The sequence below is a fragment of the Mixophyes fleayi genome, chromosome 5 (assembly GCF_038048845.1).
Source record: "Mixophyes fleayi isolate aMixFle1 chromosome 5, aMixFle1.hap1, whole genome shotgun sequence".
Lineage (NCBI taxonomy): Eukaryota > Metazoa > Chordata > Amphibia > Anura > Limnodynastidae > Mixophyes > Mixophyes fleayi.
In genome coordinates this window covers 35,508,871-35,527,062 of record NC_134406.1, presented here as the reverse complement: position 1 = coordinate 35,527,062, position 18,192 = coordinate 35,508,871, and the positions used below count along the sequence as shown (strand labels likewise).

Here is an 18,192-nt window from a genome sequence, read left to right as displayed (position 1 = left end):
AAGAAAGGAGGGGTAGCAGTGTTCTTCAAAGTCTCCAATGACATTCACTAGAGCTCCATTGCTCTACTGCTAATTGTCATTGCTGAAATAGAAGTAATAGGTCTGGCAGGTTTGGTCTTCTAAATTTGCAGTCAAATTGTACGGTGTTATATAGGTTACACACAAAGAGGAGAGGTCCATTGCTCCATTGCTAATTGTCATTGCTGAAATAGAAATACTAGGGCTGGCAGGCTTGGTGTTCTGAATTTGCAGTCAAACTGTACTGTGTTATATAGGTTACAATGCTAATAAGGGTATTAATTTGTAATGTTGAGGGTTAATTAATGATAAAGAGGTTAATGTTGATGAAGTGATTATTATGATGAGATATTTAATCATGTTGAGGAGGATAATGATAGGATTAATTTGTGCGGGGGTTAAGGATTATGATGAGAGGTCATTAATGAGGATTTGGGAGTTACTGTGGAGAGTTGCTGTTTGCTTTCTCCCTAGACTAAAATTTGTCAGCTGGCCCCTGAATGTAATGTGTGAGGAATGGGAAAGGTGTTGGTGTAATGTTTGGGGAGAGGGATGTGTGGTATTGTTGTAATGTGGGGAAGAAAGGGGTGGGGGTAGTATTGGTGCAATGGCCGGGAAGAGGAGTTGGGGGGTGGCATTTGTATAATGTGTATGGAGAGGATGGTATTGGTGTAATATGTGGGGAGAGGTGTGGGGGTGGTAATGGTGTAATATTCGGGGAGAGGAGTGGGGATAGTATTAGTGTAATTTGTTGAGAGAGGGTGGCATTGGGTAATGTGTGGGGAGAGGGGTGGGGTGGTATTGGTGTAATGTGTGAAGAGAGGGTGGTATTTGTGTACTATGTGGTGAGCGGGTGGTATTGGTGTATTGTGTGGTGAGAGGGTGATATTGGTGTAATGTGTGGTGAGAGGGCGGTATTGGTGTATTGTGTGGTGAGAGGGTGGTATTGGTGTATTGTGTGGTGAGAGGGTGGTATTGGTGTATTGTGTGGTGAGAGGGTGGTATTGGTGTATTGTGTGGTGAGAGGGTAGTATTGGTGTATTGTGTGGTGAGAGTGAGAGGGTGGTATTGGTGTAATGTGTGGTGAGAGGGCGGTATTGGTGTAATGTGTGGTGAGAGGGCGGTATTGGTGTATTGTGTGGTGAGAGGGTGGTATTGGTGTATTGTGTGGTGAGAGGGCGGTATTGGTGTAATGTGTGGTGAGAGGGCGGTATTGGTGTATTGTGTGGTGAGAGGGGTGTATTGTGTGGTGAGAGGGCGGTATTGGTGTATTGTGTGGTGAGAGGGGTGTATTGTGTGGTGAGAGGGCGGTATTGGTGTATTGTGTGGTGAGAGGGGTGTATTGTGTGGTGAGAGGGCGGTATTGGTGTATTGTGTGGTGAGAGGGTGGTATTGGTGTAATGTGTGGTGAGAGGGCGGTATTGGTGTAATGTGTGGTGAGAGGGCGGTATTGGTGTATTGTGTGGTGAGAGGGGTGTATTGTGTGGTGAGAGGGCGGTATTGGTGTATTGTGTGGTGAGAGGGTGGTATTGGTGTAATGTGTGGTGAGAGGGCGGTATTGGTGTAATGTGTGGTGAGAGGGCGGTATTGGTGTATTGTGTGGTGAGAGGGTGGTATTGGTGTATTGTGTGGTGAGAGGGTGTATTGTGTGGTGAGAGGGTGGTATTGGTGTATTGTGTGGTGAGAGGGTGGTATTGGTGTATTGTGTGGTGAGAGGGTGGTATTGGTGTAATGTGTGGTGAGAGGGCGGTATTGGTGTATTGTGTGGTGAGAGGGTGGTATTGGTGTAATGTGTGGTGAGAGGGCGGTATTGGTGTAATGTGTGGTGAGAGGGCGGTATTGGTGTAATGTGTGGTGAGAGGGCGGTATTGGTGTATTGTGTGGTGATAGGGCGGTATTGGTGTATTGTGTGGTGAGAGGGTGGTATTGGTGTATTGTGTGGTGATAGGGTGGTATTGGTGTATTGTGTGGTGATAGGGCGGTATTGGTGTATTGTGTGGTGAGAGGGTGGTACTGGTGTAATATGTGGTGAGAGGGTGGTATTGGTGTAATGTGTGGTGAGAGGGCGGTATTGGTGTATTGTGTGGTGAGAGGGCGGTATTGGTGTATTGTGTGGTGAGAGGGTGGTATTGGTGTATTGTGTGGTGATAGGGTGGTATTGGTGTATTGTGTGGTGAGAGGGTGGTATTGGTGTATTTTGTGGTGAGAGGGTGGTATTGGTGTATTGTGTGGTGAGAGGGTGGTATTGGTGTATTGTGTGGTGAGAGGGTGGTATTGATGTAAAGTGTGGCTGTTGCTGGTTTATTGTAAAAAGTTGTTTTTTTTTGCTTTGCTTCAAAATCTAATATTTGGAGTCCCCCCCCCTCTAGAAATCCTGCCTTTGCCCCTAGCAGTTTTCTGCATCAGACATCAGCGTATCTGTACTGCAGCCTTACCTGCCAGTCAGTAGAAGGTAAGTTATTATTTTTATTTGACAAAAGTCAAGTGTGTGAGGGTGTGAGTAATGGAGGGGGGAGTCAGTGAGTTGATTGTTTGCCTAAAGCGCCGAGAATCCTTGCATTTGCCCTGCTCATGTACCTGGCATAATGTGTTCATAGATTCAGAGTTATGGCTTGGACTGACATGAATAGTGTACGATAGGGTCTATTTAGGTTGAGGCTTTGCATTCTTTTCTGTTTAATTCCCATTATTTTTAGAGACTAACCTTGGTCAAGCAACTCAGTAGAAGGAAGATATTTCCTTCTTTGAAAACAACATAACCTAGGAATCCAGAGGGCTGAAATCTGAACACTTTTAGGGCCTCTCCTATTCAGACTCCTGTATTAGAAAGTCTATTGGTGGGCCCCTTGTCCTGGTGGGTCCAAGAAGAATGCCCCTTTATTAAAACAGCACTGGCAATATTATTACAAGGGACATTGTAAAGAAAAAGGGAGCTCCCTACAAAAGAACAATTATGAGATTTTCAAAGGAACAAATGTATTGTTATTTTATTCAATACTTTCAAAAGAAAAATAAAGAGCTCTACTGGTATCCTGCTTCAGGTAACTCCGTTGGAATGCAACTAACATACTCATTGGAAACATCTAAGATCTCAAAATGACCTCAAGATGAACCTAAAAAGCCAGAACTTAAACCTTTGTAAATGGCCTTCAGACCAACAGTGTATAAGTCAACTTTTCAACATTACACAAGAAACAAATCTATACCTTACCCCCTCCTCCCATTTCTGTTCTGATCTGAGTAGGAGTGATCTACATTTGGAAACAAGATTCTGCTCTCTTATCTTAATTGCACAATGCTGGAAACTATCTGAGCCAAAATAGAAAACTGACTTCTTCTTGCAGTATATCACATGGAGGTATGCGAGTTATTCCTCCCTGATACCAAAGGCTTTAACACTTCCAAGAAAAGTTAAGAGGACCAAGGAAGAGTTTGGTATCTGCAAAAAACTTAAAAAAATGTAACTGACAAGAGAGGATTTGTAACATTTCTCGACAGTTTCAAGTACCATAATTATATGGAATGATTAAAGGAAGAATTGTTATCTTTTAACACTTCACAACAAACCAGTGTCTGTGTATATCATCTAGTGCTCTCAGCTTCTTTCTCTCTACAGACCAGATTCTAAAGTTTTCTAAAAGAAACTATCATGCTGATGCCAAAAAGAACATTTAATATCTTGAGTAATTGTAAATAACTCCCTGCAAAAGGTATATGATTAAAATGGTATAGATTTTTTCTAGGGTGTGTGTATGGGGGGGGGCGGGAGGACGTGCACTGTTAATATAAGGACTAGAAAATGCATGGAATGCACATGTCATATATAGAGATAAGCAAAGGATTATTAATTCATTATTTTGCTAAATATTGGCTATTTGAGGGGTGTGGCTGGGTCCTGTCGTAACTCCCTGCTCTACACATACCGAGGGAAACATTTTCACTATTCAAAAAACTTATAAAATGTAAACCACTCCTGGTGGTCCAGTGAGTTTGTTACGGTGCTATTTGGCTGCTGCTCTCCAATCCCCAAGTTGAGGGCCAGAGCCTAGCAGCATTAAAAGCCCTTCCAAAAGTACAAGATGAGTTCTGTTGCAGCCAGAAGTGCACTGCCTCCTGGTAGTCCCAAGAAGCAAAGCGCATGGTTTCATTTGGCTAAGTTATGGCGCTAGTCCCGTGGGGGCAAAGACCTGAAAGTCAGTCTGGAAGCGGGAGATCTTAAGATCCCCCAGTCCAATCTCAGTGGTACTAGGGCCATAGGGGAAAGGGATACTCCTCACCCTCACTTTTAAAGCTCTTAATCAATCCTCTCCTCCCTACATCTACAATCTCATCTCTACCTACACTCCTAGCTGCCCCCTCCACTCTGCCTGTGACCGCCGCCTCACTACTTCACTGATGACCTCTTCTCACTCCCGTCTCCAGGACTTTGCCCGGGCTGCTCCCCTGCTGTGGAACGATCTTCAATGTTCCATCAGGTTAGCATCTACTCTCAAAGGCTTCAAGTGTGCTCTTAAGACTCATTTTTTTATTCAATTCTATCAGTCCACCTCTTAACTCCCTTGTCCCGGCTCTCTCCCCCAGTTAGTACCACCCTGTTTGTGTCTCCCCTTTCCTTTAGGATGTAAGCTCTCAGGAGCAGGGCTCTCTTTCCTTGTGTGCTCCTTCTACTATTCCATCACCCTCTGTACCTCTTGGCCTGCTTCCCTAGCCCTGTTTTCTTAGCTTTGGCCTACTTCTCACTGATTTCTAGCATCACTTTCACACAGAAATAATTTGATTTGCATTACCATGTTACCTGTGTGTGTTTTCTGTTTTTGTGTTTTTTGTTCTTTCTGTATCATGGGTCACTGTTTTCTGTATATTTCATGTACTCCGCTGCAGATCCTTTGTAGCACCTTATAAATTAAAGATAATAATACTGATAAAAAGAGAATATTGGTCCATTTCCTTGCTGTCCTGAATTTTGCCTAGTGTCCTGTCCCAGCTCTCTGTGAGCTGTCCAGTAGTCCTGAACCAAAGTAAGGAATAAGGAGGATTTAGCCAGAGCAACCGGCAGCGAGGTGCTGCAGCAGCTACAAACTATCCAGAAGTGTGAGCAGTTTCAGTGAAGGAGCCTGGTGGGGGCAGCAATACCCTCCAACAACTGACAGCATGTTGGAGTGTAGTTGATGCAGTGAGTGAGTGGCTGGTTTGGCCAAGTGGCACCATTAGGATCAGCCAGTGATGACTTATTCTTGACAGTCCAATGAAATCCCATAAAGCATGATGGTTGGCACAGTAGGCATATCCTGTCACAAGGGGGTTAAGAGGGTGATCGAGAAATTTTCTAAGCTTGCCTGAAGAGGGGGGTTTTTAGAGAACACTTGAAGGTTTGAAGACCAGAGCAAAGTCTTATTGTGCGACGGAGGGAATTCCACAGAGTGGGTGCAGCTCAAAAAAAGTCCTGTAACCGAGAATGGGAGGATGTGATTAGAGTGGAGGAGAGACGCAGATCTTGTGCAGAACGGAGGTGTCGAGTTGGGAGATTTTTTGAGACAAGTGAGGAGATGTATGTCAGTGCAATTTTGTTGATGGCCTTGTATGTTAGTAGAACTTTTTTATATTGGATTGGATGAAAAACAGTCAACCAATGTAGAGACTGGCGACTCAGTAGTGCAAAATAGATTGTAGGGGTGAGAGTCTGATTTGGGGAAGAGCAGTAAGGAGGGAATTGCAATAGTCAATGCGGAAGATGATAACTGCATGAATGACAGTTTTTGAAGTTTCTTATGTGAGATATGTGTATATTCTGGAAATGTTTTTTTAGATGTATGTAACATGATGTAGATATAAAGTCAATGTGGGAAACCAAGGATAGTTCAGAGTCAAGGATCACAGCTAGGCAGCGAGCTTACGGGGTGGGATTTATGGCCATGTTGTCATAATAAATAGAAATATCAGGTAGGTAACTTCTGTTGGGGAGTAGGAATTCTATTGGCGAGAGGACAGAAACATAACAGATAAATACAAAAATGAAAAAGTATAATTTCTATTTAGAGCCCTGTTACATTTTCATAGTTAATATACATTACATGTTGGTTATCGTTATACTCAGCAGATTTAGTTGATAACATTTTTAGGTAAAGAATGCACTTACAAGTTACAAAAAAAACCAATTTTTAGAAAAGTGTAATTCACTAATTTTGCCTATTTTTCTATGAACTTAAAAATATATTTTTTCACCAAAATGCTACACAAAGAAATACCTATATCTTCCACACAAAAAAACAATGTTAAGGTAGAGTAAAATGATCGAAACAATGGCTTAAGCTAATTTAAAAAGTATTGAACATTATTGCTTAATATTTGGTGCTCTGCATATATTCTCATGCATGATTTAAAATCAGGTTGTGGCACATCCTAATCTTTGGCTTTTAGCTTCATTAATTTTACAACATCAAAAAATAACACTTTACAATGAAGTAGCAAGTAATTCCATTATTCCACATTAATATATCAAAACTTGTGAATCATTTAGCTGCATTATATACCCGAAATAACTGAAGTGTTAACTAAACCTATACAATATTCTATCAATCTGATCTACTTGCTCAATATATAATTGATTATTCATGTACACAGTGTAAAGGTTATCTATGTTCTCTAATTCTGAAATGGGAAAGAGGGGGGACAGTGTTACACAGAAGGTTGTGCATATGGTCATTATTGACTTGCATTAACCCAGTGTGTTCTGGAAGTGGCTGAATGGTCTGGTCTTATCCCACTCTGTGTCCTTGTCTCTTGGCAAGTACCAGCTTTAGCCAGCTAATTTGAACATTTTTTTGCTAGGCAACTAATGGGACTGTGAAAAAGTACAGACAATACTTCATCATTATCATCATCATCACCATTTATTTATATAGCGCCACTGATTCTGCAGCACTCTACAGAGAACTCATTCACATCAATCCCTGCCCCATTGGAGCTTACAGTCTAAATTCCCTAACATACACACACAGACTGAGAGAGAGGGAGAGGGAGACTAGGGTCAATTTTGATAGCAGCCAATTAACCTACTAGTATGTTTTTGGTGTGTGGGAGGAAACTGGAGCACCCGGAGGAATCCCACGCAAATACGGGGAGAACATACAAACTCCACACAGATAAGACCATGGTCGGGAATTCAACTCATGACCCCAGCGCTGTGAGACAGGAGTGCTAACCACTAAGCCACCATGCTGCCCGTACTTGCCAGCTTTTTTGAGTGGCAAGTGCGGAGGACGTGTCAACACGATTTGTGTCTTCATGACCCCGCCCCCTGCTGTGCAAAGCTCTAATTCATGGCAATGTGCAATGAGAGGTGTGCCATGATCACTTGTTTTTCCTTCAAAACGCGTCGTGAAGGCGCCTGCCCAGTTCACTAGGGAAATGGGAGGGTACACGAGGGTTCCCCGAAATTTGTGAGTCTGCCGAATATTCCTGGAAAGTAGTCAAGTATGTGGAGGACTGCGTTTGCCATATAGTCCCAAGCGCAGTGTGATCAATTTGCACATAATTGTCTTTATTTTTTAGTTTAGTATATTAAGAATTTATTATTTCAATAAAAATGCAATTTGCAATATTATTGGCAATTATTTATTTTATGCATATGGGATAGCGTGGGGCACTTTTTAGAGGAGGAGATAATAGGACGAAACATAAATAATGACCCATAGGAGAAAACAGGAGAAAACATTGTAAATCGATCCCTGGATATAATGGGATTCCTTTCAAACTTTGCCCATGATGTGCATAGACTGTCTGGCCAACAGCAAATTCTCCTGGATGCTGCACTTTACTGAAGGCAGGTCTAGAAACATTTTACAAACTGAAAAATCTGCTTATTTGCTGTCAGTCCATACCAAAGCCTGTTGCCTATTTGGAGTTGATTCCATGTGCACATGTTGTATAAAGCTTTTAGATCTCTGGAGGCGTTGCCACTTTAAAGAGTTTTTTTTCCTACCACAACAAACTTTAGACATACAGTAATTTCCTATGAGGATGGAAGAAGTGAACATGCTTCCTTCGCTGTTCTACGAATTCAAGGCATCGTGAAACAAAGCACAATGGTGAATGGGATTTTCAGTAAATGAGATAATCTTTTCCACTTATGAGGTGGAAATCCAAATAAATCGGTGCTGGTGGATAGACCCAATGAAATTAGGGATATAGTCCTTATTGTGGTCAACAGTTTATATAAAGAAAATAACAAGGGATCAATTATTTCCTGCAGAGATTTCCCTGCCTCTAAATCCCTTATGGCTAATTAATATGAAATGTGGTCAAGTTTTGAGTTTTAATGAACTTTGTTGGGGTTTAAGGAAAAACAAGAATGACGTGAAAAGCCTATGCTACTTAATAATAATCTACTTAAGTGTTTATTTACTTATTTGTGTCAACTGGAATGTGTGCATAGAATTTTAGTTTTACTTATATGTTCCCCCTTGTTTATTATTTGATTTTTTGATTTTTGAAACTTTATTCAGTGTGACATTGTGCGGTAATGACATCCTACAGAAGGCTTAGACAATAAGAATTACAATTTCCGTACTTATTTATAAAAGAACGAAAAGCCGGACTAAACGGGGGTGTTTATACCAGCGTTAAGGGTTCGCCCTACACACCAAAGGGGTACTGTGAAAAGATTTGCTGGGTCTCAGGGGGAACATATTTAACAAAGATCTAAATTCTCTGTTATAGTTCAACTGCACCGGTGATATTTTATTGATTATAGTTCAGCTGCCCCAAAGATATATTATTGATTATACTCAAGCTGCGCTGGTGATATTTTATTGACAGCCTTGTTTTCTTTTTAGATAGTAAGCTCTTTGAGCTATCATGTTGTGTAAAACAAATAAAAAGGTGGACTTATTCTTAAATGGCGACAGAAAACTGACATTTAGCTCACTATGTGGCTCTGTCAGCTTCAACTAGCACACCATGAGTATTTTAATTGTCTTTATCAATGATAAACACAAAGATCAATGTCAAACACAATTATTTTACACATTATTATTTGTAAAAAGTTTTAAAAAGAAAAATAAACGTTAAAGATTGAATATACAATTGCCATAATATTTAAAGTGTATTATCTAAATTAAAATCAAACAAAAGATCAAATATTTTCTTTGGTTTATCAGAGGTAGGTGTGTAACAACATGAACAAAGTTGGCTAGTGGGTATATCATACTTGCCTGACTCCCCGAAAGTCATCATGGACTCCCGGAAGAGTAGGCAAAGCTCCCGCATTTGCCGAAATTCGCTGTAGTGAATGGAGGGGGCGGGGCTTTACAGTGTCATTAAGAGCTCCGCCCCTCCATTTAATGCCGCAAATTTCAGATTTTTATGGTGGGGGCTGGGCTATGTCACCACGCCCTCCTCCTACCCCATGTCATATGACTTCTTAAAAGTTGGCATGTATGGGGTATATAGCTTTCTGCAGACAGTAGGACATGCCAGGTTTATATCAGACATAAATCTACCCACATAGGCATACCCACAGCCAGGTCATAAGCACAAGAGACGTCTATCAACAGTTAATGTGATAGCGAAAAACACGTTCGCTATTTGACTTGATATAATGCACCAGATACAATATGTCTTCTCATGTATAAATTGAAAGTAGCTAAAAAAATATTTTTAAAATACGCCCGAAAAATCCTATAAAATATGCACGATCAATGCAGAAAGCACCAGCTTCAGAGGTGACGTCACAGTCAGTCACTCAGAAGCGGCTAGCTAGTGCCAGCATTCATCACCAGCGTGTATTTGTAGCTGCTCTCCTCAGGTACAAAAGATGTGGCTCCTGACAAGCATATACAAGTCTTCATGCTGGTCTGCATCAGCCGCAAACCTCGCTGTACACGGCCTACGTTAGACTGTCCCTTCCCTCCCCCATCCCACCTCTCTAGTCATAAGGACACTCAAGTATAGATACGCTCAACTACGCCTGCGGGCAGCTGTTTTCTGGGCCTACCCAACAGAAATTTGCAGATTGTATACTAAAAACGGGCGTACATCCAACTCTGCATCAAGCCCAGTGTGTACACCCTTAAAACCAAACTGAGAATGAATTAATGTATAATTTTGTGAGGGTCCCAGCATATTGTCCTGTCTTGTGGACTGGTGCAGTAGGGAGTAGGATTGTGTTTGAAGAGGGGCAGAGCTTATTAACACTCCACATGGCAGAAAGTTTACCTAATGTAAAGACCATGACTAAAGAATTATCACAATTAAAGCACTTGAGGTACTGTCTTTCATGCCAGATCTCGCCTAGGGCAAATACAAGTGAATATTTATAGTAATAAAAATAACTAATTGCAGTTTTTATAAATGTGGGGCTTTTTCCGCATCATTTCCTTGCTTATAAGTTTTTGGAAAGCTTAACTGTGCCGCTTGTTAGGGAGTGTACAGACCGGATTCCTCAGGAACCATAACACCATATTCTGGTTATTCTACCAGTGTGCTTGTTATGAATGCAGGTTGGAGGTGTTGTTATATTGATGCGGGGTTGGTGATCACAGCATGACTTATCATTATTGCTGATCAGTGCATCTCTTCACGGCTTGAAATGGAGTTTAACAGAAGATAGTGCCCCATGCCACAGGACTTGGAAAGTCTTGGAATTGCTCACGGGACATAGCAGAATTCAGCTTAATGCAGTGACCTTTCCAGTCACTAGGTTTCAATCCAATCTAACATCTGTGGGCTGAGATGGAATTAGCAGAGTAGAGATTCATCGCCAGCTAATTTGCAGCAAATTATGAGACAAATTGGAATCAACATGGGCCAGAATCTCTGTGTCAAATTTCAATACCTTAAGTCCATGGCCAATTAATTTAGGCTTCTCAAATAGGGCAGCTATTAGGTGTACCTAATAAAGTGGGCACTCAGTGTATAGTATAAATCATACTTGCCTACTCTCCCAAATGTCCAGGAGGCTCCCAATGGGAGGGTCCTCTTCACAGACGGGCAGGTACTCTCCCAGATCCCGAGCCAAGACGGTGCTTAATGTCACCAGGGCGGGGCTATGGTGACACAATGGCATCACTACGGGCCTCTCCCACACTTGCCAGCTGACATACATATATATATATATATATATATATATATCACATGTAATTAGCAGAGACTCACACCTACAAGGCTCAACTGTGTGGCTGTAATGAAGACTTGCAGACAGGCCGAGCAGAGAAGAGCACCTCTGCTAAGACCTGTGTTTGACACCTGTCAATCAGGCTAGAGCTGGGAGACGAGCTCAGGGGTTTAATAGACTGGTGCTGTCAGTGGGTGGGGCGATCGATACTAGAAAAGCAGGCCAATGTAATAGTGAGTGGAACTATGTCAGATTAGTGCTAGAGATCACCAAGGAGACACTGTCTGTCTTTAGTGTAAGCAGTCTGCCATACTGACAAATAAAGTGGACGCCTGTTCTAAGAGAATTACGCTGTGAGCATCATCTTGAAAGTGCCAATGTCACATGATAAATAAATCTATAAATGGCTGCATATGATACATAATCTACATTTAATTACTCCAAATTGTTTTAGACAATGTAGTATCTTTATAGCTATTTTCTTTGCTGAAAATAAAATTAAACTCATGGCAAAATTATTCTGCAACACTGGTTTCTGACCCCTCCTAGCCTCTGTTCGGGCTGAAGAACTGCACTCTTCAGGCTTTTATGTGCATAGTGACAAACACGTTTAGTAATGTAGAATGTTCATGTGGACAGTGATGCAGCATTGGTTGAAGATGTGCAATTTATAACAATTCATTGGTTTATGTTTGTTTGTCATTTTTATTGCAGCTTTCCCTGTACTTTGCTGTGGGTGAATCTCCCCAAGTGCAATCAATACACACCGTAAACATTCTTGGTTTCCCATTGGTGCACTCAGATGGTCCTCCCAGCGCAATGCAAGTTGTACTCTCACTCTCTGCTCTTGGGACACCTACGTCTGTAGGAAAGGCTGCACTTGTGCAAAAGTGTAAACGTCACATAAATCCTACTACTTTAAAATCATTAATTCCATCCATTCCATTAAAACAAACCAAACTTTTCTTTACAGTATCTGGTGGATGGGCCTTGGTGGAGACGGGGCGTAAGGGCTCATTGATTTGACCTGCGACATCAAGCATCCCCCCTCCTCCCCGCTATGAAATGCCATGATTTCTGGCATTTCATAGCAGGGAAAGGGGGGCCCGTGCCCCCTCCTGCACTTGTCACATGACCTCCCGTCCGGGATCTCCGAGATTTTAAAAGTGGGCAAGTATGAACTGTATCCTGTGGTATCTACTCTGCTTATGTGAATACAACAATACAATATATATGTGTCCCCCCCTCAGCTATGGGCCTCACAGCAGCTGCCCACCCCCCTGGTCCTATGGTAGTTACGCCCTTGCCTGCAGGTATATTAAAATCAAAATTTGTAATGGAAGAAAACAACAATTGAAATCTACATTAGCAATTGCTGCTTTAATTCCAGTTTAATGGGAATCTCTCTTAAATACCTGCTGTTGAATAAGTTAAATTGGTGCAGTTAGGTGGCAAGAGGTCCCTCGGAGATTATCCGAGCTAGATAAAACTACTGCAATTTGCTGCAACAGTCAGATGTGACATCTCCAAACATTCTAAAAGCCCAAGGCTATAATTACAGAGATCACGTATTTAGCAGAGATAGTGGGGTTTGTGCTTTGTATTCACAAACACATATGAAACGGACTGTTTTCCTCTTTACCCGTGTAGTATCATGTCAATGTTTGGGAAGGAGCCTGACAGTCAGAACCTCTGTTTGTCTCATATAACCGGCATTTCCATACTACTAAATGCCCAAAGCAGCACATCTCTGTCTTATGTTCTGTCTGCATAAAAAAACCTGCAGATATCTTCTTATAATTGTTCAGGGAGGGGGGGTCCAAAAGTAAATGCATTTCTTTTATTTTTGCAAAGTCCCTGAGATCATGTACCTATATATTACACACTGAAAAGAAAAGCTTTTCAGGGTATGACTTAAAAAAAAAATGGATGTGGAAAAAATCTGTAGGAGGAGAACCCCTGGATTATGTCAACAAATGCTAGCACAGATACATCCATATGTGCTCATTGGGTTTCCCAGTAACAGATTTTAGATTCCTTTAAACCACTTGACCAGCAACTCTCTGTGCCCTCAGAGGGATAGTCTGCAGTTAGCAGCACTATGCAGCTAAATCACTATAAAATCAAACATGCTGAAATCGCTGTAGCCCAGCAAAAAATATACTGTAGCATAAACGTATACTGTGTAATAGTGCAAGCGGAGACAACAGAGATTTGATTTTGTGGTGAAAAATTGTTAGTCTGATGCTTTCTAAATACAGATTGGAAGCAGTAGTACCAGTACAGAAATGAAAATATCCCTAATTACCATCAGTAGGACCCATTATACCCTGCTGTGCATTAGTTTGAGGATCACATACTTTCAAACATCCGAAGACATTTTCCAGGTACATTTAGCTATTGGGACCCACAGGATGCATAACACTGTATGCAGACTGTCGACCACTACAGTTACCCAACATGACCTGACCATAGGACAGAATCATAACACAATATAAGGACATGTTAAACGCTCATCTTTAATAAATATGAACTTATACTAAATTTTTTATATTATACTGAACAGAAACAGAGCAAACTACAAAACACATAGCAACTAAAATCAGGGGCACAACTATGGACAGTTATATTAAAAATAAAGAGCATGAATAAGGACAAAAATGTCAAGACATAACTAAATATATAGGGCTGCTCCTGGAAATCAAGGGCAGTGGAGCCATAGCAGTGCCATGCTCCTGGAAATCAAGGGCAGTGGTGCCATAGCAGTGCCATGCTCCTGGAAATCAAGGGCAGTGGTGCCATAGCAGTGCCATGCTCCTGGAAATCAAGGGCAGTGGTGCCATAGCAGTGCCATGCTCCTGGAAATCAAGGGCAGTGGTGCCATAGCAGTGCCATGCTCCTGGAAATCAAGGGCAGTGGTGCCATAGCAGTGCCATGCTCCTGGCAATCAAGAGTTGTGTAATAGGAGTGGCATGCTCCTGGAAATCAAGGGGAGTTTTGCAATAGGAGTGCCATGTTCCTGAAATCAAAAGCAGTTGTGCCATAGCAGTGCCATGCTCCTGGATATCAAGGACAATAATGCCATAGCAGTGCCATGCTCCTTAAAATCAAGGAGTTGTTCCATAGGAGTGCCATGCTCCTAGGAATCAAGAGGAGTTGTGCCATAGGAGTGCCATGCTCCTAGGAATCAAAAAGAGTTGTGCCATGGGAGTGCCATGCTCCTGGAAATCAAGGGCAGTTGTACCACAGCAGTGACATTAGCTGGAGCAGCAATTCGTCTGTATATGTCTTGGCTGGACAGTATTTTGCCACAGAAATGTCTGTGATAGAACCCCACCTCTGTGCCCCCAGCAAAGACTCTGCACAAAATACTGCAAACAAGTACCCATGGTACAACCACCATTATAATCACATAAATATCTACCAAAGATGAGTATTAAAAAAAAAAATAATAATAATTTTGTATTGATCTCCGTGTGGAATTCATAGTCGGTGTAACCAGGCATAATCTCAATAACCCAAACAGTCACTTGTTTCTGTAGAACTGAAGGTTATCTCCTGAGACACAGATGTACACGCAGAAAATGAATATAATAACAAGCCTTGTGCATAATGTGAAGGACAGCTTTGGGTGCCTCAGCCTGTGACAGGGATTTCATACCAAACATGTCACAAATCTTGCAGCGATATAGGAAACATGCCTAAAATCCAGAGAGAAACTTAGATTCAGTTCATCACAGGCAGCTGCTGACTGGCTTTTTTTTTTTGCTGCTGCTGCTGTGGGTTCTGCTGTTCTTCATTTCACAGGCTTCTAATTAGTTTGAGGAATGAAATGGTTTCCCCTAACGCATCTATGAAGCAAATGCTTTGCTTTGCATTATGAGATAGTGAGGAAAGACGAGGACTTACCTTGTGAGTCCCCCATGCTTGCATCCGTCTACTTGGTGTGCAGCAGCTACAGAATTGTAATCCAGCACTGCATGAAGCTACTGCTGAGCATGCCTAGTAAATGCAGCCACTTGGAAAGCAACTAGGAAAGGATAAGGTTCCATCAACAGCTTAATGATTTTGCAGCCAGTCTGAAAGTTTTAAAGGTGCAAAACACTGAAGTTTGGGTGCCTCAACCTAATGAATACAGCCTTCTTTTAATCTGTATTATGATATTATTTTCTATCACTCTAATAATGTGCATAATCTTAACACTATCTAGACAATCTAAGATTATCCAGGCTTCTTTGGATAATGTTGCACTAGGGTAGTGTTGGCTAACTTGTGACACTCCAGGTGTTGTGAAACTACAAGTCCCAGCATGCTTTGCCAATATTTAGCAGCTTATTGCTGGAAGGGTATGCTGGGACTTGTAGTTTCACAAACACCTGGAGTGTCACAGGTTAGCCAACACTGCATTAGTGCATTATCAGAGTAAGATCTGCAGGCTGCAGCACAGCTAAATTGGGGATGTGTGGTTCAAGCTTACACCCCTTATGTACTAACTTGTTGTTTTTTTAAGTTAGTGTTTTTCCCTGACAAACACAAGCCCATCCTTAGAGATGCTGTACATTTAAAGTGATTCATTTATTGGTCTGTAAAAGTCTTATTGCAACATTTACTAAATAGATTATCTTCTGGCTTTCTTCTGTGCTTTTAAGTTATGTATTTGTATCATCAAGCAAAGCAGTTTATTTTTGTTGTCCTTGTGTACGACATAGTTCTGCTGGGCTTTCCACAATGAAACCAATGGTAACCAGAAAGCAGCTTTGTGTGGAAATCCCAAGACAATGGAAATATATGTATGATGCTATGAAGACTTGGCTGAAAAACAAAAGTGTGTTTTGTAAATGTTGCAGCATCATGTACAGGGCAATTAATTAAAGTGATCTAAAGGTGGAAATCCCCTTTAATATTAGTTGTGTTAAAAAACCTACATATGTAATATAATAAGTATATTACAAGTCGCAGGGGAGTTCTTGTTATTTTTTTACACCTGTTTCTGAAATGGGATAGGTCTGGTTTTTGTACTGAGAGCTGTTGTTCACCTACACACAAGAGACTTAGTTTAAAGTTTGAGAAAATTCCACGTAAAAATGCAAAAACGTGCATGCGCACAACTTCCACCCGTATTTTAGGTTGAGCGTATCTTATGCTTGCGCTTACTTGTGCTTGGAGGAGGGATCAGGGGCCTTCACGAGCAAGTCTACTAAAGTCGGGGCTTGTAGACGCAAGTCAACCGCACACTTAACGATGCATCTGATATAAACTTACACGTATCTTTAGGATACAGCTTTTAGGAGGTGTATTTTTGCGCATCCCTTAGGTCTGGTGCAAGATTCCAAGTTGATGGTGGCCACATTTCTCCGCAGGATGTATTTGCTAGATTTAAATTTGTAGATAAGTTAAGATATTTGCAGTTCAAATAACAGACGCAGAACTGTAAGTGTATGAATGCATTTTTCGGTCTATGCAATGTAGCAATTTTACGCAATTGTAATTCTATATTAGGCCCAATGCAGTAATACTCTTTTCTATCTTTTTGTTATTTTTATATAAATATGTTACAGTTATATTCAGCATTGTATCTCTTGCCGAACATCCTGCCAGATGAACTCTCCACACTTGCTGGAATTCCTCATACTTTGCTTGTGCTGTCATTACAGCATTCTCTAATTTGCACTCTATGAACTACTTTTATACATAAATCCCATGATAAAGGCCCATTTCTCATCCCAGGCATGGAAACAGCCAGCATGCAGTATAAAGGAGCCTCAATCCACTGAGGTGTAAAATGTTGCCTCATACAACTATCATGAGGTTAGAACAGCCAGGCCTTATATGGGGGATAAGTTAATTTTGAAAATCTGGGAAGTACATGACATTTAAATTCTAACTTAATTAGATATATTTGGAAATTGACATTTTATTAAATGGGCCAAAGGGACACTTGCCAAAGCCCATCAGGAGAGCGGCTCTATCACTAGATGTCCTCTGAATGGAGCCAGATACAGGCTCTAAAAGAGCCTTTGTCTCATCCTGGTATCGTAAGAAGAAACGAGACAACTTGATTGGAAGAGCAGATTTTCCTATTCCAATTAAGGATTCTTAGAACTAGATGGTCCCAGGTTTTTAAGGGTCATATTTAAAACAAAAAAAAGAAAGAAAACAGGGAAATTAGTTGAAATGTACCTAGAAAGTTCTTAAAGAATGTAAACAATAATAATAATGGGCCTGATTCATTAAGGATCTTAAATTCAGAAACTTCTTATTTCAGTCTCCTGGACAAAACCATGTTACAATGCAAGGGGTGCAAACTAGTTTTCTGTTTTGTACATAAGTTAAATACTGTCTGTTTTTTCATGTAGCACACAAATACTTGATAGCATATTTTTACATTGAAATTTAAAGATGATATTTGTGTGCTACATGAAAAACAGTCAGTATTTAACTTATGTGCAGAACAGAAAACTAATTTGCACCCCTTGCATTGTAACATGGTTTTGTCCAGGAGACTGAAATAAGAAATTCTTAATTTAAGTACCTTAATGAATCAGGCCCAATGACCTTAATTTAATCTACTCAGCTCTAAAATATAGCCCTGGACAGACTGTCCCTCACGCACTATAAACTGCTGCAGCAATCTTGCAATACACAGCCCGCTCCTGATTTCAGGTACTGGAAAGGAGTTGCAGGGAAAGGAACCCCAGGGAACCCCTCTATCTGCTACGTGCCGGCCTCTCCTGTTTGCCCTTACTGCATCTTTAAATACATCTTACAATATTAAGCAAATTAGAGTGTGCAGTCATGCAAGTAGATGCTGGTTAATATTCATGTCCTAATATAATATCATAATGCCAGAAAATCATATGTTCACGATGAAAAATAAATGCATCTGTAATAGAGAAATCAGTACAAGTGCATTTTTCTCTTTTCATAGAAAAGCTGTGTGAGATATTAGTTCAGACAGCCAGTCTGCTAGATATGAAATAATGCTTTTATATGGAACTGGAGCAAAACATACATGTAAGGTCTGCGTATCTATAATTATGACACTGTAGAGGAAAACAGCT

At 41.0% G+C, this 18,192-nt stretch overlaps 1 protein-coding gene across 2 annotated transcripts in view; it reads right to left on the bottom strand.

The window, feature by feature from the left end:
* Window positions 1-15,147, bottom strand: part of JCAD (junctional cadherin 5 associated) — a 78,902-nt gene extending 63,755 nt beyond the window's left edge. For both annotated transcript variants that reach the window (XR_012692738.1, XM_075212024.1), the window contains exon 1: window positions 15,041-15,147. The gene's annotated coding sequence lies outside the window, so the exon portion shown is untranslated. The remainder of the gene's footprint in view (window positions 1-15,040) is intronic.
* Window positions 15,148-18,192: the final 3,045 nt, after the last annotated feature.